The sequence below is a fragment of the Pan troglodytes genome, chromosome 1 (genome assembly GCF_028858775.2).
Source record: "Pan troglodytes isolate AG18354 chromosome 1, NHGRI_mPanTro3-v2.0_pri, whole genome shotgun sequence".
Taxonomy (NCBI): Eukaryota; Metazoa; Chordata; class Mammalia; order Primates; family Hominidae; genus Pan; species Pan troglodytes.
The window spans coordinates 109,153,623-109,181,478 of record NC_072398.2 but is presented as its reverse complement, the minus strand read 5'-3'; the positions used below and the strand labels follow the sequence as shown (position 1 = coordinate 109,181,478).

The following is a 27,856-nucleotide window of genomic DNA, read 5'->3' as shown; positions in this document are numbered from 1 at the left end:
TGCCAAGTTGGTATAACATTTGAAAATTAATATGGTAATATTAGAAAACAAAAACCAATTAATTTTTTCAATAGATGCAGAAAAATTATTTGGCAAAATTCAACTCCCATTTATGACAGAATCTCTCAGAAAACTAGTCTGCCATTTATTACCCATTGCCTCTTGGCTATAAATCTACTTTTTTGCCTCCTTGTGATACTGTAACATTTGTCTCCTGTCCATTGGCACAGTGTTAAGCTTTTAATAGCGAGCACAGAAAGGATACTGGAGAAAGAAGAGAGTTCTTTTCCTGGTTCCAGTGTATCTTTTTCTTTTTGCTCCTGCTATCCAAAAAGACACCCAGCAAGTTTCAGCAGTACCCTAGCAGTCAGCTTCCCTGTGACAAGTTCAGTGGCACACCTGCAGGAGACTTCCTTACAGCAAGTTCAGCAACACCCTCATAGGTGATTTCATGAGTACCAGCAGTGCACCAGCTGACTTATAGTTTCCTGGTGAGTTCTGTGACATCCCATTTGGTCCCCCAGTTTTCAGCAACATCCTCTGAGAACCAGTTTTCCTATGGGTTTCTGGCAAGTCCAGCCAATGTCTTAGCTGGTTTTCTATTCACAAACCTCACTCACCACCATAGGTAGCTTGTTGGCGAATTTCACTGATACCCCATGCAGTTTCCTGCCTGTTAAATCCCTGACCCACTAACTGTGAACTAGCTCTGTCCTCAGGCAACCCAGGAAAATTCCCCACCATCCAGTGGGCTGTTACCATACCCTCTTCAATGAGGTCTAAATCCCAGACCTTGGGAGAGTCCCTCCCTTCCAAGTTTGTTCCTTATTTAAATATTCTCCCTCAGCTTTAGGGTGATATTCTTTAGAGTCCTCGTTTATTCCTACTTAGTTAATTCCCTGTAAACAGTTAACAATTCTGTATATTAAACTGTCTCTGTTCAGATTGCCATGTGGTTTCTCTCTCTTCTCTGGATCTTGATACAGAATTAGTACTAGTAGCGCTCCCAGGAGACAGAACCTCTAAGAAGGGATTTCAGAATTGGTTTTGGTTGTCTTGGCTGATCTTACGTGGAGTGCCAAGTTTCTTCCAATGAGAGGTGGGATGCTGATAATTCATGAGAAGCCATGGCATCACAATTTAATTACAGTATCACTTATGGTTGATTGTGAAGAAATGACAAATGAACCCAGTACCTTGAGAGCCCAAATGACTGCTGCACTTAATTGTTATGGCAGTAGTTATGGCTACGAACACTGTAGTTTAGGATAGATTCTCCTGTGTGGCAAGTGCTTACAGAGAGAAACTGGCAAGATAAAAATCAAATGGTTTACTATTGTTGTTATTATTATGAACTAATAAAATAAGATTTTGTTACTATTTTTCAATGATCTCTACTTGATACAGATGTCTGATAATAGAAAAACTTAAAAGAAGGAGACATTGGTTGGGCATGTTGGCTCACACCTGTAGTCCCAGCACTTTGGGAGGCTGAGGCGGAAGGAACTCTTGAAGCCAGGAGTTCAAGATCAGCCTGGGCAACATAGCAAGACTGCACCTCTAAAACAAATGAATGAATGGAAGCATTAACACAAAATAAATACCAAATAAAAATCATTTAAAATTTGAAAGATAATCACATACATATTTAGTATTTGAATTTTTCATACCTAAAATTGTAGTTATTTATTTATTTATTTTTGATTTATTTATTTATTTTTGAGACAGAGTCTTGCTCTGTTGCCCAGGCTAGAGTACAGTGGCACGATCTCAGCTCACTGCAACCTCCACCTCCCAGGTTCAAGTGATTCTCCTGCCTCAGCCTCCTGAGTAGCTGGGATTACAGGTGTGCGCCACCATGCCCTGCAAATTTTTGTATTTTTAGTAGAGATGGGGTTTCACCATGTTGGCCAGGCTGGTCTCAAACTCCTGACCTCAGGTGATCCGCCCGCCTCAGCCTCCCAAAGTGCTGGGATTACAGGTGTGAGCCACCAAGCCCAACCCTGAAATGAAATTTTAAAGCACAAAGTATCAATTGTTTTATCTGATGGTCTTGATCTTTGTTTGGTGATAAATATGCCAGAAAAAAATGTATTTCATTTTGCACTGACATTCATCAAATTATTAAGAATGTATCCAAAAACATCCTCATATCAGGCATTACAAAGTATGTTGTTTCATGTAATCTCATTTTCTTTTTTAATTCTGAAAGCATTTCGTCTGCTTCTCCTGATTTTGATTTTGCCGTTGAAATCTATTAAATATATTGCTTTTATTTCAGATTTTAGATCCGTTTCTTATTTCATGTTGGAATGTTCCACAACAGCATTCACTTTCTCTCTTTGCATTTTTTCTGTTAAATATTTACAAAGCACTGAAGCTTGTAACAAATAATCAGTGAAAAATGCCAGAAAATATTATTGGATAGTATTCAAATAACCTAACATTTAGATTTCTGAGCATGGTTAACAGCATTACACAGAGTTGTGTGTTGAAACTGCCAATTTAAGGACTTACTTAGCCTCCAAACTTGTTATTTCTTGGAACTCAACTCGCAGGATTTATATGAAGTATAATATACATATCATCTTATTAGTATTGTTTTATGTAAGAAAGACCCACCACTAGCAGATATGGCCATGAGCACACACTTGTGGGAACAGCTGCAAGTAAGACTGACTTGAGTATATTGTGACTACTACTCTCCCACATGCTTCTGTCCTGGTTCCTGGAAATATCAACCTTAACCTTTGATTCTGCCTTTCAGTGTTTCCTGCTCTTGCTTTCATTTGATATCAGCTGATTTCTTCAAGCCAGATGTCTCTATGTCAAATTATTAAACTTTAGTTTGTGCAGGAGAATTAGAACTTTTTTTGTCATTTTTCATATCAACTGATTTGTTGTAAATTTAGAGAAAGCAAATTACCCTAGAAACTCCAGAAAGAATTCCTACTTAGTAACATAAATCAACCGCAGCTCTCATATATTGCAGGTGGGAATGCAAAGACATCTACTTTGGAAAATAATGTGATGTTTTCTTATCAAATTAAACATACACTTAACCATAATACCTAGTAATTTCACTCCTAGGTATTAACTCAACATACATTTAAATATATGTCTACCCAAAGTCATGTAAGTTAATAGCAGCTTTATTTATTATAGCCCAAATGTGGAAACAACCCAAATTTCCATCATTGGTGAATGGATAATTAATTTTGGTATATTCATACAGTAGAATACCAATTGAATAAAACAAGACAAAAGATCAATGAGGAAACAGAGGACTTGAACAATACAAGACCAAATGGACCTAACCGACATACAGAACATTTCATCCAATAACAGCAGAATATACACTCTTATCAAGCATGCATGGAAGATTCTCTATGATAAACCACATTAGACCACAAAACAAGTCTTAATAAATTTAAGATTTAAATTATGCAAAGTATCATCTCTGACCATAATGGAATGAAACTAAAATTAATTAGCAGAAAGAAAACAGGAAAATTTGCAAATACATGGAAAGTAAACAACCAGTGGATCATGAGAGAATTTAGGAAATACCTGGAGATAAATTTTTTAAAAAGATACAACATACTAAAACTTACGGAATATAGTAAAAGCAGTACTAAGAGGGAAGTTTATAGCAGTAAACAGATTAAAAGAGAAGAAAAAATCTCATGTCACCAACCTAATCTTATACCTTAAGGAATTAGACAAATAAGAATGAACTAAATCCAAAGTCAGCACAAAGAAGGAAATAATAAAGACTAGAGCAGAGATAAACTGAATAGAAAACATTAAAAAAAAAAAGAAAAAAATCAACCAAACCAGGAGTTGTTTTTTTTAAAAAAGGAAATCACTAAAATTGATAAACCCTTACTTAGATTAAGAAAAAAAGACTTAAATTTCTAAAATTAAAAATGAAAAAGGAGATATTATAACTGATGTCACAGAAATGAAAAGAATTATAAAGACTGCTGTAGTGAAAAGTTAGATGCCCACAAATTGGATGATCTAGAAGAAATGGATAAAGTTTTAGAAATATAAACCTACCAAGACTGAATCATAAAGAAATAAAAAATCTGAAAAGACCTATAATGAGTGTGGAGATTAAAGCAGTAATCAAAAACCTCCCAACAAAGAAAAGCCCAGGACCAGGTGGGTCCCCTGGAGAATTCTACCAAACAGTTAATACCAGTCCTTCTCAAATTCTTCCAGTGAACGGAAGAGAAAGGGACACTCTCAAACTCATTTAAACTCATTACCCTGATAACAAAACCAGACAAAGACACAATAAAGGAGAACTACAGGCCAATATCCCTGATGGATATTTGACACAAAAATTCTAAAGAAAATACTAGCAAACCAAATTATATTGCACATTAAAAAATCATACATCTTGACCAGCTAAAATTTATGCCTGGAATGCAAGGATGGTTCAACATATAAGAATCAGTCAATATATTATACCACATTAACATCTCAATACAGAAAAGCAAAATTCAGTACCCTATCAGGATTTTTAAAAATACTCAACAAATTAGGAGTAGAAGGAAACTACCTCAACATAATAAAAGCTAACATTATGCTTAACAGGAAAAGACAGAAGCCTTTTCCTGTGAGATCCTGCAATAAAGCAAGGATGCCTGGTCTTGCCATTACTATTCAACATAGTACTGGAAATTCTAGCCAGAGTAATAAGACAGCAAAAAGAAATAAAAGGCATTCAACTTAGAAAAGACTTAAAAGATCTCTCTTTGCAGATACCATCTTAAATGTAAAAAGAATTTGAACAACATGGGTGAATCTCAAAAGCATTATGCTAAGTAAAAGAAGCCAGACAACTACTGGAATCAAATTAATGTATGATTCCATTTGTATTAAATTATATTAAAGGCAAAACTATACTGACAGTAGGTCAGTAACTGCCCAGAGTGGAGGACTACAAAGAGGCCCAAGGAAACTTTGGGGGATAATGGTTTCCAAAGTTCACATAATTGTACTATTAGAATTAGTGCATTCTATTGTAGGTAAATTATTTCTTTCATACCATCAATATTTAGAAAATGAAAGTTTATGAAAATATTACTTACCATAGCATATAAATTTTTTAAAAATACCTAGAAATTAACCTCTAATGAAACGTAAGTCCTCTATAGTTTGAAATTGAGGGATGCTAAAGAAGATCTAAATATGCTGACAGAAATTTCTTATTCATGAATTAAAGGCAGTATGGCAAAGATATCAGTTCTGCTCAAATTGACTGGTAGATTCAATGTAATTCCATAAAAATTTCAGCCTTTTTAGCCTGTTTATCTGATTCTAGAATGTATATGGACAGGCTTTGAATACAAAAAGCAAGATAGGTGGACTTGCTATACTATATATCAAGATTTATTAGGAAAATAGAATAATTATAACACTGATAATGATACCAGAATGGTCAGTAGATAGAAAGCCTAGTAGTAAACACCCAAGCTTATATAGACATTTCCATGAAAGAAGTGCTGTGGCTGATCAGAAGGGAAATTAATGACTTTTAATAAATTATTTTGAGTAGTCATTTGGAAAAAAAGGAAATTAGACTGGTACTTCTCACCAGCTCCCCCATCCCCACCATCTGTTTTTTATGTTAAAGTCCTAGGTGTGAAAGGCAAACCTGTAGTGCTTTTTAAAAAGAATATAGAATATCTCCATAGCTTTAGGAAAGGATTTTTTTCAACTAGACACAAAAACCATTAGCTGTAAAGGAAAAGATTTATACATTTGACTACATTAAAATTAAGAGCTTCTGTCATCAAAATACAATTTCTTAAAAAGGTGAAAAAATCAGAATGTGACAAGATACTCTCTGTTCCTCTACATTTATTTCTGCAGTACAAAAAAGTTTACATGTGATTGGCACATATGTAGAAAATGACATGAATTTAACTCAGGTTATACTAGTTTCTATGCCATTTTCCTCAGCAAGCTAATGTTTTTTATCATCAAATAGCTACAAGTAAATAAAATAAAAGAACACAACTGAATATTGCAGCTGAGGAAGAATATGGCAGTGTATATGATACCTATACACTTCAATTTGTCCTCTTTTCTGTTTGACCGTGTGTTCTGTTTTAAAAATCTTTATTGCACTATTTGCCCTATCTTCATTATTTAGTAGCCTAACCCTTTCTTATACCCGTTTCTGTCAAGCCACCTTTTCTTTTCATTCCTTTCATTTTCTTAAAAGACCAGTATTTTATTTACTCTGTCATTTTTAATTGGGAATTTAACATGTCTTTTAAACTGTATTAATATTTTAAATTAGGACCATTATTTATTTTGTTAGTGTTCTAGTTACAAAGTTGCAAAGGTTTTGAGAAGTCAACCATGACTCTATTTTCTCCATAATCTCTCTTATTTTGGGTGCATGATTTTTCAGAAAGTACTATTTCAAGAAAACATATTTCACAGAAATCCCCCATTTGCAATACATATGTCTGACAATGGATCACAGTACTTCATCAATACTAAGACAGTTATTTCACATTTTAACATCTCTACAGTTGGGAAGCATCTTAGAATAGATGAAATCTTTCAATTATAATTGCCAGGGTTTTTTCTTTCTTAGAGATAAAATAATGATGCAGTTTAGAAGGGGTTGGTTACTTAGATTTGATGATTTACTATAATATTCAGAATATAAAGAATTATAAATCAATTTTATTTTATTTTTTATTATACTTTAAGTTCTGGAATACATGTGCAGAATGTGCAGGTTTGTTGCATAGGTATGCATGTGCCATGGTGGTTTGCTGCACCCATCAACCTATCATCTAGATTTTAAGCCTCACATGCATTAGGTATTTGTCCTAGTGCTCTTTCACCCCTTGCCCCCCACACCCCGACAGACCCCAGTGTGTGATGTTGCCCTCCCTGTGTCCATGTGTTCTCACTGTTCAACTCCCACTTATGAGTGAGAACATGTGGTGTTTGGTTTTCTGTTCCTGTGTTAGTTTGCTGAGAATGATGGTTTCTAGCTTCACCCATGTCCTTGCAAAGGACATGAACTCATTCCTTTTTATGGCTGGATAGTATTCCATGGTGTCCATGTGCCACATTTTCTTTATCCATTCTATCATTGATGGGCACTTGGGTTGGTTCCAAGTCTTTGCTATTGTGAATAGTGCTGCAATAAACATACATGTGCATGTGTCTTTATAGTAGAAGGATTTATAATCTTTTGAGTATATACCCAGTAATGGAATTGCTGGGTCAAATGGTATTTCTAGTTCTAGATCCTTGAGGAATCACCACAGTGTCTTCCACAATGGTTGAACTAATTTACACTCCCACTAACAGTGTAAAAACGTTCCTATTTCTCCACATCCTCTCCAGCATCTGTCATTTCCTGACTTTTTAATAATCGCCATTCTAACTGATGTGAGATGGTATCTTGTTGTGGTTTTGATTTGCATCTCTGTAATGACCAGTGATGATGAGCTTTTTTTCATATGTTTGTTGGCCACATAAATGTCTTCCTTTGAGAAGTGTCTGTTCATATCCTTCGCCCAATTTTTGATGGGGTAGTTTGTTTTTTTCATGTAAATTTGTTTAAGTTCCTTGTAGATTCTGGATATCATACCTTTGTCAGATGGATAGAATGCAAAAATTTTCTCCCATTCTATAGGTTGCCTGTTCACTCTGATGATAGTTTCTTTTGCTGTGCAGAAGCTCTTTAGTTTAATTAGATCCCATTTGTCAATTTTGGCTTTTGTTGCTATTGTTTTTGGTGTTTTAGTCATGAAGTCTTTGCCCATGCCTACGTCCTGAATGGTATTGCCTAGGTTTTCTTCCAGGGTTTTTATGGTTTTAGGTCTTACGTTTAAGTCTTTAATCCATCTTGAATTAATTTTTGTGTAAGGTGTAAGGAAGGAGTCCAGTTTCAGTTTTCTGCATATGGCTAGCCAGTTTTCACAACACCATTTATTAAATAGGGAATCCTTTCCCCATTTCTTGTTTTTGTCAGGTTTGTTGAAGATGAGATGGTTATAGATATGTGGTGTCATGTCTGAGGCCTCTGTTCTATTCCATTGTTCTATGTATCGGTTTTGGTACCAATACCATATTGTTTTGGTTACTGTACCATTGTAGTATAGTTTGAAGACAGGTGGTGTGACGCCTCCAGTTTTGTTCCTTTTGCTTAGGATTGTCTTGGCTATATGAGGTCTTTTTGTTTCCATATGAAATTTAAAGTAGTTTTTTCTAGTTATGTGAAGAAAGTTAATGGTAGCTTGATGGGGATAGCATTGAATCTATAAATTACTTTGGGCAGTGTGGCCATTTTCACAATATCGGTTTTTCCTATTCATGAGCATGGAATGTTTTTCCATTTGTTTGTGTCCTCTCGTATTTCCTTGAGCAGTGGTTTGTAGTTCTCCTTGAAGAGGTCCTTCATGTCCCTTGTAAGTTGGATTCCTAGGTATTTTATTCTCTTTGTAGCAATTGTGCATGGGAGTTCACTCATGATTTGGCTCTCTGTTTGCCTATCATTGGTGTATAGGAATGCTTGTGATTTTTGCACATTGATTTTTGTATCCTGAGACTTTCCTGAAGTTGCTTATCAGCTTAAGGAGTTTTTGGGCTGAGAAGATGGGGTTTTCTAAATATACAACCATGTCATCTGCAAACAGAGAAAAATTGACTTCCTCTCTTCCTATTTGAATACCCTTTATTTCTTTCTCTTGCCTAATTGCCCTGGCCAGAACTTCCAATACTACATTGAATAGGAGTGGTGAGAGAGGGGATCCTTTTCTTGTGCCAGTTTTCAAAGGGAATGCTTCCAGCTTTTGTCCATTCAGTATGATATTGGCTGTGGGTTTGTCATAAATAGCTCTTATTATTTTGAGATATGTTCCATCAATGCCCAGTTTATTGAGAGTTTTTAGCATGAAGGTGTATTGAATATTATTGAAGGCCTTTTCTGCATCTATTGAGATAATCATGTGGTTTTTGTCATTTGTTCTGTTTATGTGATGGATTATGCTTATTGATTTGCATATGTTGAACCAGCGTTGCATCCCAGGCATGAAGCCAACTGGATCGTGGTGGATGAGCTTTTCTATGTGCTGCTGGATTCAGTTTGCCAGTATTTTATTGAGGTTTTTCGCATCGATGTTCATTAGGGATATTGGCCTGAAACTTTCTTTTTTTGTTGTGTTCTGCCAGGTTTTGGTATCAGGATGATGCTGGACTCATAAAATGAGTTAGGGAGGAGTCCCTCTTTTTCTATTGTTTGGAAGAGTTTCAAAAGGAATGGTACCAGCTCCTCTTTGTACCTCTGGTAGAATTTGGCTGTGAATCCCTCTGATCCTGTGCTTTTTTTGGTTGGTAGGCTATTAATTACTGCCTCAATTTCAGAACTTGTTACTGGTCTATTCAGGAGTTCGACTTCTTCCTGGTTTAGTCTTGGGAGGATGTATGTGTCCAGGAATTTATCCATTTCTTCTAGATTTTCTAGTTTATTTGTATAGAGGCATTTATGGTATTCTCTGAAGGTAGTTTGTATTTCTGTGGGATCAGTGGTGATATCCCCTTTATCATTTTTTATTGCATTTATTTGATTCTTCTCTCTTTTCTTCTTTTTTATTCTGGCTAGTTGTCTGTTTTGTTAATCTTTTCAAAAAACCAGCTCCTGGATTCATTGATTTTTTGGAGGGTATTTCATGTCTCTATCATCTTCAGTTCTGCTTTGATCTTGGTTATTTCTTCTGTTCTGCTAGCTTTTTTTTTTTGAGACAGAGTCTCACTCTGTCACCCAGGCTGGAGTGCAGTGGCACAATCTCGGCTCACTGCAAGCTCCGCCTCCCAGGTTCACACCATTCTCCTGCCTCAGCCTCCCAAGTAGCTGGGACTACAGGTGCCTGCCACTACACCCTGCTAATTTTTTGTATTTTTAGTAGAGACAGGGTTTCACCATTTTAGCCAGGATGGTCTCGATCTCCTGACCTCGTGATCTGCCTGCCTCAGCCTCCCAAAGTGCTGGGATTACAGGCGTGAGCCATTGCACCCAGCCCTGTTCTGCTAGCTTTTGAATTTGTTTGCTCTTGCTTCTCTAGTTCTTTTAATTGTGACATTAGGGTGTCTATTTTAGATCTTTCCAGTTTTCTGATGTGGGCATTCAGTGCTATAAGCTTCCGTCTAAACACTGCTTTAGCTGTGTCCCAGAGATTCTGGTACATTTTGTCTTTGTTCTCATTGGTTTCAAAGAACATCTTTATTTCTTCCTTAATTTCGTTATTTACCCAGTAGTCATTCAGGAGCAGGTTTTTCAGTTTCTAAGTAGTTGTGCGGTTTTGGGTGAGTTTCTTAATCCTGAGTTCCAATTTGATTGCACTGTGGTCCGAGAGAGCGTTTGTTATGATTTCCGTTCTTTTGCATTTGCTGAGGAGTGTTTTATTTCCAATTATGTGGTTGATTTTAGAATAAGTGTGATGTGCTGAGAAGAATGTATATTCTGTTGATTTGGGGTGAATAGTTCAGTAGATGTCTATTAGGTCTGCTTGGTCCAGAGCTGAGTTCAAATCCTAAATATCCTTGTTAATTTTCTGTCTTGTTGATCTGCCTAATATTGACAGTGGGGTGTTAAAGTCTCCCACTATTATTGTGTGGGAATCTAAGTCTCTTTGTAGGTCTCTAAGAACTTGCTTTATGAATCTGGGTGCTCCTGTATTGGGTGCATACATATTTGGGATAGTTAGCTCTTGTTGCATGGATCCCTTTACCATTATGTAATGCCCTTCTTTGTCTCTTTTGATCTTTGTTGGTTTAAAGTCTGTTTTATCAGAGACTAAGATTGCAACCCCTGCTTTTTTTTTTTCTTTCCATTTGCTTGGTAAATATTCCTCCATCCATTTATTTTGAGCCTGTGTGTGTCTCTTTGCACATGAGATGGGTCTCCTGAATACAGCACACCAAAAGGTCTTGACTCCTTTATCCAATTAGCCAGTCTGTGTCTTTTAATTGGGGTACTCAGCCCATTTACATTTAAGGTTAATATTGTTATGTATTAATTGTATCCTGTCATCATGATGCTAGCTGGTTATTTTGCACATTAGTTGATGCAGTTTCTTCATAGGGTCGTTGGTCTTTATATTTTGGTATGTCTTTGCAGTGGCTGGTACCAATTTTTCCTTTCCATATTTAGTGCTTCCTTCAGGAGTAAAGCAGGCCTGTTGGTGACAAAATCCCTCAACATTTGCTTGTCTGTAAAGGATTTTATTTCTCCCTCGCTTCTGAAGCTTAGTTTTGATAGATTTGAAATTCTGGGTTGAAAATCCTTTTCTTTAAGATTGTTGAATATTGGTTGCCTACTCTCTTCTGGCTTGTAGGGTTTCTGCAGAGATCTGCTGTGAGTCTGATGGGCTTCCTTTGTAGGTAGTCTGACCTTTCTCTCTGGCTGCCTTTAACATTTTTTCCTTCATTTCAACCTTGGAGAATCTGACGATCATGTGTCTTGTGATTGCTTTTCCCAAGGAGTATCTTAGTAGTGTTCTCTGTATTTCCTGAATTTGAAAGTTGGCCTCTCTTGCTAGGTTGGGGAGGTTCTCCTGGATAATATCCTGAAGTGTGTTTTCCAACTTGGTCCCATTCTCCCTGTCACTTTCAGGTATACCAATCAATCATAGGTTTGGCCTTTTCGCACAGTCTCATATTTCTTGGAAGCTTTCTTCCTTTTCATTCTTTTTTCTCTAATTTTGTCTTTATGCTTTATTTCATTAAGTTGATCTTCAGTCTCTGATATCCTTTCTTCCACTTGATTGATTTGCTTATTGATACTTGTATATACTTCATGAAGTTCTCGTGCTGTGTTTTTCAGCTCCATCAGGTCATTTATGTTTTTCTGTAAACTGGTTATTCTAGTTAGCAGTTCCTGTAACCTTTTATCAATGTTCTTAGCTTCCTTGCATTGGGTTAGAAGATAGTCCTTTAGCTCAGAGGAGTTTGTTATTACCCACCTCCTGAAGCCTACTTCTGTCAATTCATCAAACTCATTCTCTGTCCAGTTTTGTGCCCTTGTCAGAGAGGAGTTGTGATTATTTGGAGGAGGAGAAGCATTCTGGTTTTTGGAATTTTCAGCATTTTTGTACTGGTTTTTCCTCATCTTTGTGGATTTATCTACCTTTGATCTTTGATGCTGATGGCCTTTGGATGGGGTTAGGATGGGGTTTTTTTAGGTAGATTGTGAACATGGTATTTGTCTTCTAGAGCATGTCCCTTTTACTGGCTTCCATTCTTTTTCCTGGTCCCTAATTGTTTCAGTTCAGTTTTCTGCCTTTTCTTGTTTTCTTTTGTAGAAAGTATTTATTCTCATAGCTTTATCAGTTTACTATAGCCTGCCCCATTATCAAAATCTCTAGTATTGTCCTTTGTTCTGAATTATATTTCTGTTTCCTCTTGCTTTTGAGTCTTTGTTTTGATTTCCCTACTAATACTTCAAATAAGCTTATTTAAAACTAAATTGACATCTTTCTCCTAGTACAACCCCGTCCCTCTTTCTGTCATATATGTACCATTCTCGTAATCATCTATGCCAAAATCTTTGCAATTATGTTTGCCTGTTCCTCTCTTCTTGCTCTACTTCCTGATTTAGTTTTCACGTCCTGTTGCTTTTTCTTTTTTCTCTTTTTGCCAGTATATTATTATGCAAAAGTTTCAACATATAGGAAAATGAAAAGAATCATACAGTGAACATACATATGCCCACCACTAGCATATTACAATTAACATTTTGCTACATTTGCTTCTTCACATGATTATTCATTTATTCTTTCTCTATCTGTGATTTTTCTTTTATATATTCCTTTCCATTCTCCTAATCACTACACACTTGGATTATTGTTGGTCTTTCTTCCTCCAGTTATTTCTCTCTCTTTAATACATCTTTTATGCCAGTGGTTTCCAAAATGATCATACTCAAACTATCTACTGGTATGCAGTAGAAAATATTAGAACTAATTTTTCATAATGTTGTTACTGAAAGAAAAAGAAACAAACTAAGCTTCACTACTATTTTACATACAGATTGGTAATGGCATTCTTACTGATTCCATATGTCAGATTATCACATACTCTAACCAGAGTGCCTTGAGGGAGGAATGGATGAGACACCTTTGCTCTTTTTTCAAAGACACTGTGAAATTTTACAGTTGGTTTGTGCCCAGTTAAGTGGATTTATAGACTAGTTATATAGTTTTTAAACTAACCTCACATAAAATGGAAATGTCACTTTAAAAGATTTCTTCAAAAACACTACTGATTGAAGATGATACAAATATGCAAACCCAGACTAATAGCAAGAAAATGGAAGAGCTGATACAGTTTGTGTATCATATATGACCATATATAAGCTTTTTTCAACTTCAAGGTAAAATCATGATAATTGCTTGTTTAATCACCTCCTTTAAAAACATCTATTTTTGTATATGTTTTATTATATACATATTAGAAGAGGGGCAGATGTCAAATTTTTTACTAAAAAGGCTACATGATCAAAAAACCTTGGAGATATTATGTAAGACCAAATTAATCTTTCTAAAACTAATTTTCTATCTATCTCTCCCTTGCTGTCCATTGTCAGCAGAATAAAGTCCAGACTCCTTGGTTAAGTATTAAAGATTTTTTATAATTGAATCATATTCTATATTTATTTTTCAAAGTATTCTCATGTCATAAATCTGACATATTTTTTGTCTTTGCCATATACCCATTTCTTCTGCCAGGAACCAGTCTTGTTTCCTGTGTCTACCTGGCTCATACCTATTATCCTTGTAAGCTCCAATCTAAAGTATAATTTCTTTGTAGCCCCTTCTGTCATTTTCTTGCAAGTCAGAAGTAGATGTCCTCTCCTCTGTGCTCAGTAGTACCATATGACATGTCTCTCTTGTAGCACTTATGTTGCATTGTAACTAGATACCACACTCAGAGCAGTGATTTTTGACACATTCATCTGTATATCCTTTGAGTAGAGACTTCAATGTTTGAAAAGAGGGAAAGAGGGAAGAGAGGGAGGGAGGGAAGAAGGGAAAAGGAAGAGAAAGGGAAAAAAAGAAAGAAGCTACTCTATCCTCCAGATTATTTTGGTCGCCCTTTTGGAAATACTTTTCAATCTCTATAAGGCTCTGAGGGGCCAATAAATAATAAGCCCGTCTTCATTCACCAGTTTATAGTCAATAGAGAAATAAGACACCAGAGACAGACAGATGAAGTCAGAATGTCAGCAAATGAATGTTAGCCCTGCATGTACATGGCCTTGCTGTTATTTTACCCCTGCAGGAGGGAGACATGAGTACTTAGTCTTTGGCCTCTGTGTTCAACTGCAAGCCTCCTCCCAACGGGCAGACATGGCAGAGAACAGACCAGAATACGCCTCTGCAGGCAGGCTGTTAACCAAAACAGTGAGAGAACTCAAGAGTCCCTGAGCCAAGCATATTGAGTTCATTGTGTAAAACTCCCCAGTCAGATAAGACATTCTTTCTTCCTTGGGGAAGAAAGTGAAGGGGCTCCGAGAAACTGGAAATGTTCCTCCCATTCTTTATTCTCTAAGGAATTTGAAGAATTGGATGAACATTTCCCCCTAATGCTCTTTACATTAAGGCTGAACATATGTCTTGGTTGGCCCAGGACTGATCCAGCTTTTTCCTGTTGCCCCAGCATAATTATTAATAGTATCCCCTTTTATTCTCAAAAGTGGACAGTACATTTTATGATCATCCTAAGTATATTTTTCTTAAAATAGAATGATCAAAATTGCATTCAGTATTCTGGGAATGTTTGAAACTCTTTAATATGGGCTACTCTCCCATTTACAAAACTGGGTACACCTTTTTAACATTGCCTATACTTATCTTCGGGGGAGCCTACAATTTAGAACATTGAGTCTATTTGTTTTATGCTCAGCCAGCCTTTACCACTTTCCCCTCTACACTTTGTCTCCCCACGTATTAGCCCCACGGAAGACTATTTTCAGGATCAACTATGTGTGATTCACATTAGTATTCTCTGCAGTGCTTTGCACAGAGATGCTGAAAAGAGAAGAATAATATTTTAAGTGTAGGTTTTATAGGTTAAGATATTGTTTACATTCTGCTGAACATTTAAGATCTTCTAGAAAGACCTTACAGTTTCTAAAACATGCCCTTTTCTTCCCAGTCTTCTGATATTCTGAACCCAGCTGTGTATTCAAATACAGTGTAAGGACACAGCTTGAACAGCTTGGTTTAATTGATGTACATTTTATCTTCTATTCAAATAAAATAGTGTTTTGGTTAGGTAGTTGTCTTGAAAATACAACATTAGGAATTCATTTTACCCTCAATCCATCCCATTTCTCTTATGATGAAAGATTAAATTTTTGCTAAAGGCAGCTTACAAATATATTGAATGTTGACATTTCAGAGCTTAGAGAATGATTAAAAAAATTATCAACTGAATAGAGCTCCACCATGAGAAAATAATTGTAATTCTTACATTTAAACAAGAAAAATCCTATTTTGGGAAGAGGAAAGAAAGATAAATTCATGGGATTTAGAACCAACCAGCTGCTTGATATGCCCAAAATAGTTTTGTCTTTTGAAATAGCTTTTTAGGGGAATACTTTGGCTTCATACACAGGAAAAGATGGTTAGGTTAGGTCTTTCCTGTATCAAAAATAAACAAAGACATTTTCTCTTGGCCCTAACCCTCCCCATAGTTTTTATACTATCTTTTTCACAAGCAAATTTTTGTTTTAAGTCATCTATTCTTAAGGACTCTACTTCGTATTTTTCTCTTCAGTTACTACAATATTCTGACTTTTGCCTCCTACCTTTTCAGTGTTACCAGTAACCTCCTGATCTTATAGACTCTTTTTAGCCCTTATCTTTATGCCTAACAGCTTTACAAAGCGTTTTTTTGTTTGTTTGTTTGTTTTGAGACGGAGTCTTGCACTGTTGCCCAGGCTAGAGTGCAGTGGCGTAATCTCGGCTCACTGCAAGCTCCGCCTCCTGGGTTCACGCCATTCTCCTGCCTCAGCCTCCCCAACAAAGCATTTTTTAATGCTGACCATGCCCTTCCTCTTCTGTCTTCTTTTACACCATTCCCCCTGATGATTCTTACTTTCTCCATCTGCCGCTTAAAATGTTAGTGCTCCTAAGGTTCTGTTCTTCACCTTTCTCTGCTCAGTTTATCTAGGTAATCATGTCTGCTGTCATAGCTTTAACTACAATGTCTCTCAAATCTTTATCTTCTTATATTTCTCTTTGGAGTACCGGGTTCATACGGCCAACAGCTTATTATTTATCTGTACCAGGATGTTCTACAGATCACTCAAATGTAACACCTTCCCTTCCTGCCTTCAACAGATATGACATCCCCCCAGCTGCTTGAGCCAAGAACTGGTTGTCATCCTCGCCTTTTCCTCACTGTCTCCTCTCTGTTGCAGTTAACTACCAAGTTCTATCAATTCTAACTTTTAAAAACCTGCCATTCGGGTGGATCACGAGGTCAGGAGACCAAGACCATCCTGGCCAACATGGTAAAACCCTGTCTCTACTAAAATACAAAAAATTAGCTGGGCATGGTGGCACGCACCTTTAGTCCTAGCTACCTGGGAGACTGAGGCAGGGGAATCACTTGAACTGGGGAGGCGGAGGTTGCAGTGAGCCGAGATCATGCCATTGCACTCTAGCCTGGCGACAGAGGAAGACTCCATCTCAAAAAAATAAAATAAAATAAAAACCTGCCATTTCTTGAGTGTCCATTGGTGGTAGGCACATTACTAGGCACTTTTAATATATCATCTGTCTCCTAAATTCCTCTAAATCCACATTAATTTCTAATTTCTATTCCCACAGCCATTTTCATAATTATTCTTTTTTTTTTTTTTTTTTTTTGAGACAGACTCTCACTCTGTTGCCCAGGCTGGAGTGCAGTGATGAGATCTCAGCTCACTGCAACCTCCACTTCCTAGGTTCGAGCAATTCTCCTGCCTCAGCCTCCTGAGTAGCTGAGATTACAGGAACCCACCACCACGCCCGGCTAATTTTTGTATTTTTAGTAGAGATAGGGGTTTCACCATGTTGCTCAGGCTGGTCTCGAACTCCTGACCTCAAATGATCTGCCCACATTGGCCTCCCAAAGTGCTGGGATTACAGGCGTGAGTCACCGTGCCGGCCCATTTTCATAATTATTCAATAAATATTTGATAATGTATCACTTTTATGCCACAAAAGCTAGAAACCTGGGAATCATCTTTGCCTCTTTCCTCCCTTCCCTTCCTCAATCCTCATGGTAGTCATTAAGTTCTGTTACTTTACCTTCTTTGTTTTATTATCCATTCTACTACCCCTGCCTTAGTTCCAGTCTTCACAAGTTCTTATGCAGTCTATTAGTGTTTATCTTATTTGTCTGCCTTTATTCTCATTGCACACCATCTATTTCATCCTTTATTACTGCTGCCCATAATCTTTTTCAAATATAAATTAAATCATGTCACAGTTCACCTTAATCAATTCTCTATCATCATCAAAATAAAGATCAAACTTCTCAACACAGCACTCTAAGAATGTTGGAATTTTGTGCTTGTTCATAAAATTCATTTCCCTTTGCATACAACTTCATTCTAGTTTACCAAATTATTTGTAATTATGGAAAATACCAAGCATTCTTAATACCTCAATGCCCTTTAATCTATCTGGAATCATCTCCCTCTCCCTAATCCCAACTTATTTATTTATTTGTTTATTTTTTTGACTCGGTCTATCACCAGGCTGGAATGCAGTGGCACGATCTCAGCTCATTGCAACCTCCGCCTCCTGGGTTCAAGCGATTCTCCTGCCTCAGCCTCCTGAGTAGCTGGGACTACAGGCGTGCACCACCACACCCAGATAATTTTTGTATTTTTAGTAGAGACGGGGTTTCACAATGTTGGCCAGGATGGTCTTGATCTCTTGACCTCATGATCCGCCCGCCTTGGCCTCCCAAAGTGCTGGAATTACAGGCGTGAGCCAACTTATCTTTAAAGACTGCTTAAACATCAGCTTTTAGAAGGCTTTCCTGATAGCAATCTTACCAGGCAATTGGTATTCCTCTGCACTCCCCAAAAAAGATTATGTTTATCTTTATCTTATCATTTATCTCTTCTGTCTTCCTGTCTAACTATAAACTCCTTGAAGTCAAGAACTGGGTTATATTTCTAATTTTTATTTCTGCATAAGGGTGATGGGGAGAGGAGGATGAGAAGGGAGGAAGGAAAAAAGAAATAAAATGAATAAATGAATTGATCCACTAAATAGTGTATAAAATTGCTAGGTATTTTAGTCTTGATTTTTATTACCTTCACTTTAAATGAGCAAATAATAACCACTTCTTTATCTGTATTAAATTGCCCTGTGTGAAAACAAAACAAAACCAAACAAAAAAAACTTGCTAATGGTATCAGTGGTAAAGGTGTAAAATTAATAAAGTAACCCAGAAGATAAATGGCTGCATTTGTTTGCCCTCCTAAAGAAAGGACTGTTAATCTCTTAGTTGCTAATTACCTTGAGTGCTAACTAAAATGCTAAATCAACTTTCAAGTTAAGATTAAAATATATTTATGTTGATCTTTTATCCTTACTATTAGTACATCCCTTTTAGTGAATTTTTCAGTATCAAATGGACTATTTCAGCTATTTCTATAGTCCTTAATTTCTCCAAACTTCTCTAAAGACAAAACATAAATCTAATTGTGGTACAGTTGTAGAATTCCTCCTTACTCAGCTCTATTCAGTTCCCATGCTATTTCAAGAAAATTTCTATTAAAGAAAAAAATATTTTTCATGGAAGATCCATAACTGTTATAGTGCAGTTTTACAGATATATTCCAAAAAAATCACTCTTATCCATGAAACAGTTGTTTGGCGATAAAATATTATATCTATTTGATAGATTTGCTTCATAGCTAAGGAGGATTAAAGTGAACTAAAGTACATCTCAGTTCTTTTTAATGTTTTGTTCTCTTCTCACATATTTCAACTATTTTAGTATTTCATTTGTTCTCATCTTTCCCACCTGAGACATTTCAACCAGGTCCTTCAAAGGAAAAACACAAAAACTCATCAAACTTTGAAACCACCAATCAATATATATGCAGAAAAGTATGGTGGAGAAATGGGGTAGGGGTAATTCAGACATTTTCACCAGGAGGCTAGTCATCTGTTCTTTTCTTATATTCTGAATGCAGAATAATAATTTTTCTTAGAGTAAAACAGTATAGCTTGTCAAATTTATTATAATGGAATTTTTACTTACAAAGTTGGTATGTCATAACTGAGGCTAAATGATATAAAACTAATAAGTCTTGTGATGCTTTCTAAACATGTTTGCTGTCCAGCGTACTTTTTGTGTGTGTGTCTTTCAGCAGAGCAGAAGCATTCTTAAGAGAAATTGAAAATAAAAGCGTGGGACATCATAGTGCACAACAGTGGACTTTTAAAAAAATTCTTTTTTGCTCAACTGCTATATTAAATGGATAGGACTAGAACCACCTGCTAGGAACATTCTTCCCAACTTATCCATGTTTTACTAATAAGATGGTTCTTCAGAAACCTTAACTTTACAAGGAATGCAGACAAAGTGGGAGGGAAAAGATTCACATTCACATTGAAAAGCTCATGTCAGTTCATGTTGAAAAGGCTAGAGATTTGTTTTAACTTTCAGAAATTCAACTACATTCAGTATTTCTGGTTATATTTTATTGGTCACTTACTGAGAATTAGTAATATATAAAAATGCTATGTAAGGTATTTATTTGTTATCATTCACAAATACAGATTACACAAAGCACTGTGGTAGTTAGATTAGTGTTCCTTCAGATACTCAGATCTTGTTCACCAAGAGAAAGCAGGTACTTTTGTAGGTTTTAAGCAAATCTAGATTGCTCACTTGAAATGACAAAAGTCCAAGGCTAGGGTTTCCTTTGAGGAGAAGTGGGTCTGAACATAACATCAAAAATGACTATGTATAATAGTAAAAAATTGAACAGATACGTGCTTCTTCTATTGGACTACAAGGGTAAATATGTCTCGTGTCAGCATGATCAAGGTTTTTAAATGAAAGAAGTACACAGTAATTTTTATTAGCATTTTTATGGCTTGTGGTTCATATGAACACCTTTTTGTTTAATGCCATCTTCTGTTCTGGGCTTCTGATTGCTTGCTGAAATTCTCACTGGCTGGTGAAGAAGCCACTCAGACTTAAATTGTGTTTGTTCCTTGAAAGTGAGCCCTCAGCTTTCTGACACCCAAATATTAGTATAATGAAATAATAAATTCACTCACTGGTGAATTCTTTTCTGTCAGTTTTGAATCTGGCATTTCACTCAATTTTCTTTATTTACAGAGCTTCCTTATGGCTGGGAGAAAATAGAGGACCCTCAGTATGGGACATACTATGTTGAGTAAGTTTGTTACCTCAGTTAATATTCTCCCAAATATTTTCCTTTCAGCATATAGCTTTAGAGAATACTGGATACAGCACTTTATGCTTCTGTGATCCAGCTGTTGAGTTTTTCAACTAGGGGAATGAAAAGGTAGGGGCAGTGAGCATTTGCTTCATTGACCTTGGGCTTCCTGGAAGTTGGCTTTGAGTTTCTAAATATGGAGAATAAGGGGGAAGTTGCCTAGAGGATTAATAGCTAGAGATGGTATTGTTACTACTACAGCCTCTAAAGAGAAAGTCAGTTGATAGAAAACTGAAATGAGGGCAACGGACTAGATGAATTATCAAGGTCATTTCCAACACTACCACTGTATCCTTCTGAAAGCAGTGGAAGATCTTTAGGGCATTATAACATAATTATCCGAAGTTTTGAAGCATACACCTAAAGGTGTGCTCTCTTTTAAGGAGTTATTCAAGGAAAACTTAGTATTCTTTTTAGGGGTGAAAGTTGCTTCTTAGGCAGCTGTTATGGTTAAATTTAAACATAAATATATATTGGAGAGGAGTGCCAGACACCTGCCTATGTTAGCCAGAGAAATTAAGCTAATATCAATGTCTAATTTTGCCTTCTCTTTTCTTTATCTAATTGCTACAATGTTATGACCATTGGGATTGCTTTCTTTCCAGATGCTAAACATTGAATTTGACCTCAAGCGTCTAGCAGCAGGCAAATACTTGTATCAGAAACATTACTATTTACCTGGAGACTAGGAGTTAAACCTGCTGCCTAGGTAGCAAAGACAAAATGTTATTATTACCTGAAAAAGTAACAAACACAATCATCTTTAATTTTATAATTGTTTCTTAATGTTTCAACACTTACAGGCATAAACCAATGCCATTTCCTGGTAGTTATCCCAAAAGTAAGCATCTCTGACTCCTGTTGCAACTGTAGTCTTTATTCTATTGTGCAGGTTGTTACTGGAGTCACTGTGGTTAGAGGGATTTTTGGAATGACTTCTTAAACTTAAATGTGTCTCCTAAGGAAATGACTCAATTAGATTGACACTTAAGTATGTAACTTTAGAATTTCAATATCTTGGTTCCTTTGAAAGCTATGCTAATTTTGTTTCCATTGTGTTACTTAATGTCTTACTGATACTGTGATGTAAAAAGTATACAGCAGCTCTTTTATTATTATTTTTTCCTAAGACATATTTTGTTAAAGGAAGAAACAACCATTTTTCACATCAAAGGAGTATTTGGAGGCCAACTGAAAAGGTTTTGCAGGATTTTTTTCTTCCCCTCAAAGTTTAGTCTATTTAAATTGGGCTCTAATCATCTATTTGCCATTGACACTGCTGAACATTTCTGAGATAATGATTCTCATTCTCTTTATTATCCATTCCAAGTGAATTTGACTACATGGTCAAAAGGTGAAAGTCATTTGCCTGTTATAAAACCTTGAGCTGAATGATCTGGTCCCCATTATGCAAAGATATAATATTAAAGCAACTTTAGGGCAAATCCTGAAGCGACCTGCTCCTAGTTGTCAGGGAGGTACATGAAATAGCCTGAATTAGAAGCAACAGCAGCAGCGACATGATTTTGTATGATTATTCCCAGAATGAGCTCATTTTACAGGAGGGTTTTGTATTAGACTAAGAAGGAGCAGACTGTACTCAAGATGCACATTAGTATGGAGTCAGCTGAGCTGTGGAGTGTGGCTTGATTCCCAGATTAGTTAGGTTTTGAATCTCAACCATAGTAATCTGCAGTGAGTTTACTGATGGAGATAAAAAGCTGTTACTTGAATGGCTACTCTTTGGCTCTCTTAGTTTGTCAAACCAGATGGCATGATGATTGCTCTTGGCAGGAGCCTTATAGTAGTAACACCAACTGCAGTGGTAGTTTTTCTTTGTATTTATTTTAGAGGATGGGATTCTGAAATGGATGAAGTTATTTTTTAAAATAAAATTGTTCCAAAAATGTAATATGCTTATAATATGCATAAATATAAATACGCATAAGCTATAAATATGCTTATATATTTAGAAATGCGGTCTTGATTATATTGCATTACATGTCTTTTTAAAATTAACATATAATTATACACATTTTGGGGGTACGTAGTGATGTTTCAGTACACATAATATATAGTGATTAGATCAGGGTGATAAGCATTAAATGTCTTGATGCACCTAGGTGACAAAGTCAAAATATATACTTGCTTTCACAACTAAAACTTTTTTTTTTTTTTTTTTTTTTTTTTGGAGACGGAGTTTTACTCTTGCCCAGGCTAGAGTGCAGCAGCACGATCTTGGCTCACTGCAACCTCCGCCTCCCAGGTTCAAGTAATTCTCGTACCTCAGCCCCCCAGTAGCTGAGATTATAGGCATGCGCCACCACACCCACCTAATTTTGTATTTTTAGTAGAGATGGGGTTTCACCATGTTGGCCAGGCTGGTCTTAAACTCCTGACCTCAAGTGATCCACCCGCCTCGGCCTCCCAAAGTGCTGGGATCACAGGCGTGAGCTACCATGCCCAGCCATCTAAAACTCTTTATGAAAGAATATTTTGTTGAGATAAATTTTTAAATCCAGATATTAGACATAAAATTTTAATACAGATAATGTGTCAAATTGTGTACTAATATTTAATCATTCTTGTTTGCTTTGTTTCTTTCTGATAATCTGTAATATTCTCCTCTCTTATTTCCCACAGCTAGTTATTTGGAAAACAAAATTTGTTGTATCTTAATAATAGTGCAGGTATAAGTAATTAAATGAAAAGGACAGTATTTTCACTTTTTTATTTTTTGATTTTTTTTGAGTGGCATTTTAGTCTAGATAGTCTAAGATAATGAAGACAATAACTTCCTTCAGTAAATCTTACATTCTTTTGTCAAATTTTTAGGAAAAGGATAACTCATTTGCATACGTCTGCTCTCCTCTCCCACACATTACAAAGGGTATAAATACAAATTACTACTTTTTATGTTCTAATGCCTGGGTGGCAAAGTGAGTCATTCTAGCCAATGACTTTAAAGTGAAAGTGAGCCAACGTTCTTTCTGAACAGGTTTATTCTTTTCTGAGTGTCAATTTTTAGTTGTTTTTCAAAAGAATATGTAAAATATCAGTACCTAAATAAATTTTTTAAAGTAGTTCCTAGGATTTTTATTTTCACAGAGTTAAACAGTTAACTCAATGGACAGGGTATCCCCCACATATTATGAAGCAGAAGCATACTTGAGTGTCAGTGAAATCAGAACCCAAAGAATGTCCAGTGGCACTTACCATATTTAGAGCTCTTAAACTATTTAATAAGTAACTACGTCTGTTGTGGAACTGATATGTAGTAGTAGCCTGAGTGACATGGAGAAAGCTAACATTCCTTTTTTTGAAAGTGTTTTTTTAATTTTTAAATTTTTATTTTAGTCCCTGCTGCCCATTTCTCTACCACCACTCTTAATGTTTACAAATGGCAAAGCTCCAGTGTGGACAACATAGTAAGACCCCATCTCTCAAAAAAAAAAAATTTTTTTTAATTAGCTGGGCATGGTGGCACACACCTGTGGTCACAGCTACTCAGGAGGCTGAGGTGGGAATATCGTTTGAGCCTGAGAGGTTGAGGCTGCAGTGAGCTGTGATTGGACCACTGCATTCCAGCCTGGGTGACAGAATGAGTGCCTGTCTCCAAAAAAAAAAATAAAATAAATAAATAAAAAGGCAAAGTAAATGTTCAACTTGTGTGACTATTTATATGTATGTTTTGTAATATTCAGTCTACCTAAAGACAATCATGTTCTGAAATTCTCATGATTTGGTATTTAATTGTTGGTGTTCACTCATGTCACCTCTTTATTTTTATTTTTTATTTTTTTTGCGATGGAGTTTCACTCTTGTCGCCCAAGCTGGAGTGCAATGGCATGATCTCGGCTCACTGCAACCTCCGCCTCCTGGGTTCAAGTGAGTCTCCTACCTCAGCTTCCTGAGTAGCTGGGATTACAGGCATGCACCACCACGCCCAGCTTATTTTTGTATTTTTAGTAGAGATGGGGTTTCACCATGTTGGCCAGGATGGTCTCTATCTCTTGACCTCGTGATCTGCCTGCCTTGGCCTCCTAAAGTGCTGAGATTCCAGGCGTGAGCCACTGCACCCGGCCTCACTTCTTTAATTAAAGTGGAAAACTGTAGCATATGCTGAAATATATTTGTACTATGGAAGTGTTAGAATATGATTTCCATTGCTTCTGAATTAGACCTATTCGAGGTCCTGAACATCTTTCTTACAGCATTTCCTTTCTTAACCAACTCCACTTAACTGGCTTGCCAGAAGAATAGTGCTCTTTTTCTTCTGTAAAGCATACTATTGCCCATAGCGTGTTGAATAGTTTGGCTAATCTCCTAGCGGCTAGTCTCCCCAGGCTTCCTGCTTTCTCTCAGAGAGTTGTATGCATTCCAAGAGTCAGTAGTGAATGTTCCCAAATCATAAATGCCAGTTGAACCTATGTTATAATTATTCATTTAATTATGATATAATTATGAAGAAATTTAAGTGTGAAAGAGTTATTCTATACTATAGTTGATAAAAGCAAGTCATTTTCTTAGTTGCTACTGAAAGGATATAGGTGAGTCAGTGGAAAAGTAATAGTAATATAATTTAAAAAGGATTCTATACACAAATTTCTTTCAAAGTGCCTTTACAGCTTGCTTCATTTTGGAGAAACTTAAATTAAAACCCTTCTATCATTAACTGCCTTTTTTAAAAAAATTAAATTACCAAGAACAAGTACTTCTGATTGCATCAGATAAGAAGGCTATAGTTTTGAAAACTGTTATTGGCTATATTGGGTAGGTTTATGAAGAAGCTATAGTAAATATAATATCAAAAGCTTCACAGCTTGGCATCTTCTGCAGGACTTTATTTAGCGACAGAAAGCCCCTCTGCTATCATCTGTCAGTCTCTCCATGTTCCATAGCCTAAAGATACATATTTGTCCCCTAATCTATGATGATGGAATGGTATGATAGACTATTTAAGAATATGTTACTGTTTTATTTTAAACTGAAATGTATATTTTTCTGCATTCTACAGTCACCTTAACCAGAAAACCCAGTTTGAAAATCCAGTGGAGGAAGCCAAAAGGAAAAAGCAGTTAGGACAGGCTGAAATTGGGTCTTCAAAACCAGGTAAGCATTCTTTTCAATCTTTTCTTCTAAGAATAACTTGTGAAATTTGTATGCTGAGTTAATAAAAGTGAGTTTGAACTTTTTATTTCTATGGCTTTGACACTAGATAAAGAGTGTCTAGTTGTTACTGTAAAGATATGAATAATCTTAATAAAACATCTGAACATTATGAGAATACTGAGATTTTTCTCAGGAGTATACAAAAAGCATGAAGTTGTTGGGAGAAGGGAGTTGGGCAGCTTTTTTATGAATTTGAGATTTTGTTTTGAAGATTGGAATGTTTCCTTATATGTTTAAGGCTAGACCAATATTAGGTCTCCAGTTCATCGTTAGCTTTTCCCAAGTTAATTGCTTAAGTATGGTATCTGTAACCACTGAGGATTCTTCATTAACCAATATTAATAAATACCAAATATATCAAATGATTTACCTACATCATTGAGTCTCAAGTGGGATGGTAGCTATTAGTAACATCAGATTCATTTAGGGAGCTTTTTTTTTAAAAATATAGATCCAGAAATTTCGATGAGTCTAGTCATGTGTATTTTGAAAACACTGCTCAGGAAGTTCTTACATTCTACTTATCCCTCCCCATCCCTTTTCCAGCCCTCATTTGTCATTAATAACCAGGGGTATATATGGCCATATTGTAGTAATCCAGTAGATTCTCCACTTCGGTTGCCTATGAGAGAAATAGTTCTTTCTTATAGTTACTCTTCAAAAACATCGTCCTCCTTCTAAAGTTCTGCATTTCGTTTAGCAAACATTTTGAGTTTAACAAATACTTTTGAGCACTGACTATATCCCCAGTGCTTTGCTAGGCTCTAGGTATTCAAAAATGACTAAGAGTAAGACAGGGCTTGCCCTCAAGAGTTCATAGTCTAATACAGGAAACTGATGGTTATAATACATGGAGATAGGTACCATCATAGAATAGTAGTTATAATGGTAAGCTGAGGAGCAGGTTTGAATCCCAGCTGTGTAATCTTGGGTACGTTTCCTAAATCTCTAAATGCTCCTATTTCTTCATATATAAAATAGGAATAATAATGGTACCCACCTTTTAAGGTGGTTATGAGTATGTAAATTAACAGATGTAAAGTGCCTACAATGGTATTAAGCACATGTTGACTAATAAATGATAGTTTCATTGTTATTAATAGACATGTACAAGTTACAGTGGTGGCATAAAGACGGGAGTACCCAACTCTGCTTTGGTGGGAAATGTCAAGGGGGCAGGAGAAATTTCAAAGCAGAAGAGATAGAAACTAGGTCTTGAAAAGTCAGGAAAAGTTAAAGCAGGCAGACAAAAATTTTAAAGGAGCAAGAAAGCATACCAAGTAGAAGGAACAGAATGTTTAAAATCACAGAAGCATGAAATGGTGTGCCGAAAGGCCAGAAGGCAAGTAGGTGTGGTTACAGCATAGGGTCTTTGTAGGGTAGTAACAAGCGATGAGGTTGTAGGGATAGGCAGCCATGAGAAGAGGTTGAGTATGTCATATGTTGCTGGAATGTCAAGGAAGTTGAAGATTGAAAAATATGTGTTGGATTTGACAGTAGGGAGGTCATTAGTCACTCTAGGAAGAGCAAGTAGAGAGTGAAGTAAAATTGCAATAGAATGAAGAGGGTATGGGAGGTCAGACAGTATAACTGTTGGCAAAATGATAAACATAATTACCATATATTTATAGTAACTGCTGGAATTCCACTCAGTGTATACCCAAGATGAATGAAAATATGTCCACACAAAACCTTGTGAGTGTTCATATCAACATTATTCATAATAGCCAAAAAGTGGAAATAACCCAAATGTCCATCAATTAATGAATGGATCAACAAAATGTGATGTTTATCCATACAGTGGCCTATTATTTGGCAATAATATAATAAATATATTTTATCTTTAGTAAGTACATATTTAATTTAATATTTATTGTATATTAATAATAAAGAGCAATAAAGTACTGACATATGCTACAATACAGATGACCCTCAAAAACACTGTCAAGTGAAAGAAACCATTCAAAAAACCACATATTGTCTGATTTTGTTTATATGAAATGCCTATATTGGGCACGTCTATACATGGATAGTAGATTCGTGGTTTCCTAAGGCTAGGATATGGATGTGGGTTGGGGAGAAATTGGATAATGACTGCTAATGGGCATGGGGATTTCCTTTGAGGAGGGAAGAAAATGTTCTAAAAGTAGATTA

At 36.2% G+C, this 27,856-nt stretch overlaps 1 protein-coding gene across 9 annotated transcripts in view; it reads left to right on the top strand.

Moving 5' to 3' along the window:
- The window catches only part of LOC107971330 (notch homolog 2 N-terminal-like protein A), a 250,005-nt gene that overhangs the window by 163,010 nt on the left and 59,139 nt on the right, over positions 1 to 27,856 (top strand). For 3 of the 9 annotated variants that reach the window (XM_063815241.1, XM_063815239.1, XM_054669692.2), the window contains exons 3-4: positions 20,410 to 20,467; positions 25,548 to 25,642. The exons of 4 other annotated variants lie outside the window; for them this stretch is intronic. The gene's annotated coding sequence lies outside the window, so the exon portion shown is untranslated. The remainder of the gene's footprint in view (positions 1 to 20,409; positions 20,468 to 25,547; positions 25,643 to 27,856) is intronic. 2 more of the 9 variants (XM_063815240.1, XM_054669693.2) reach the window with 1 other exon arrangement.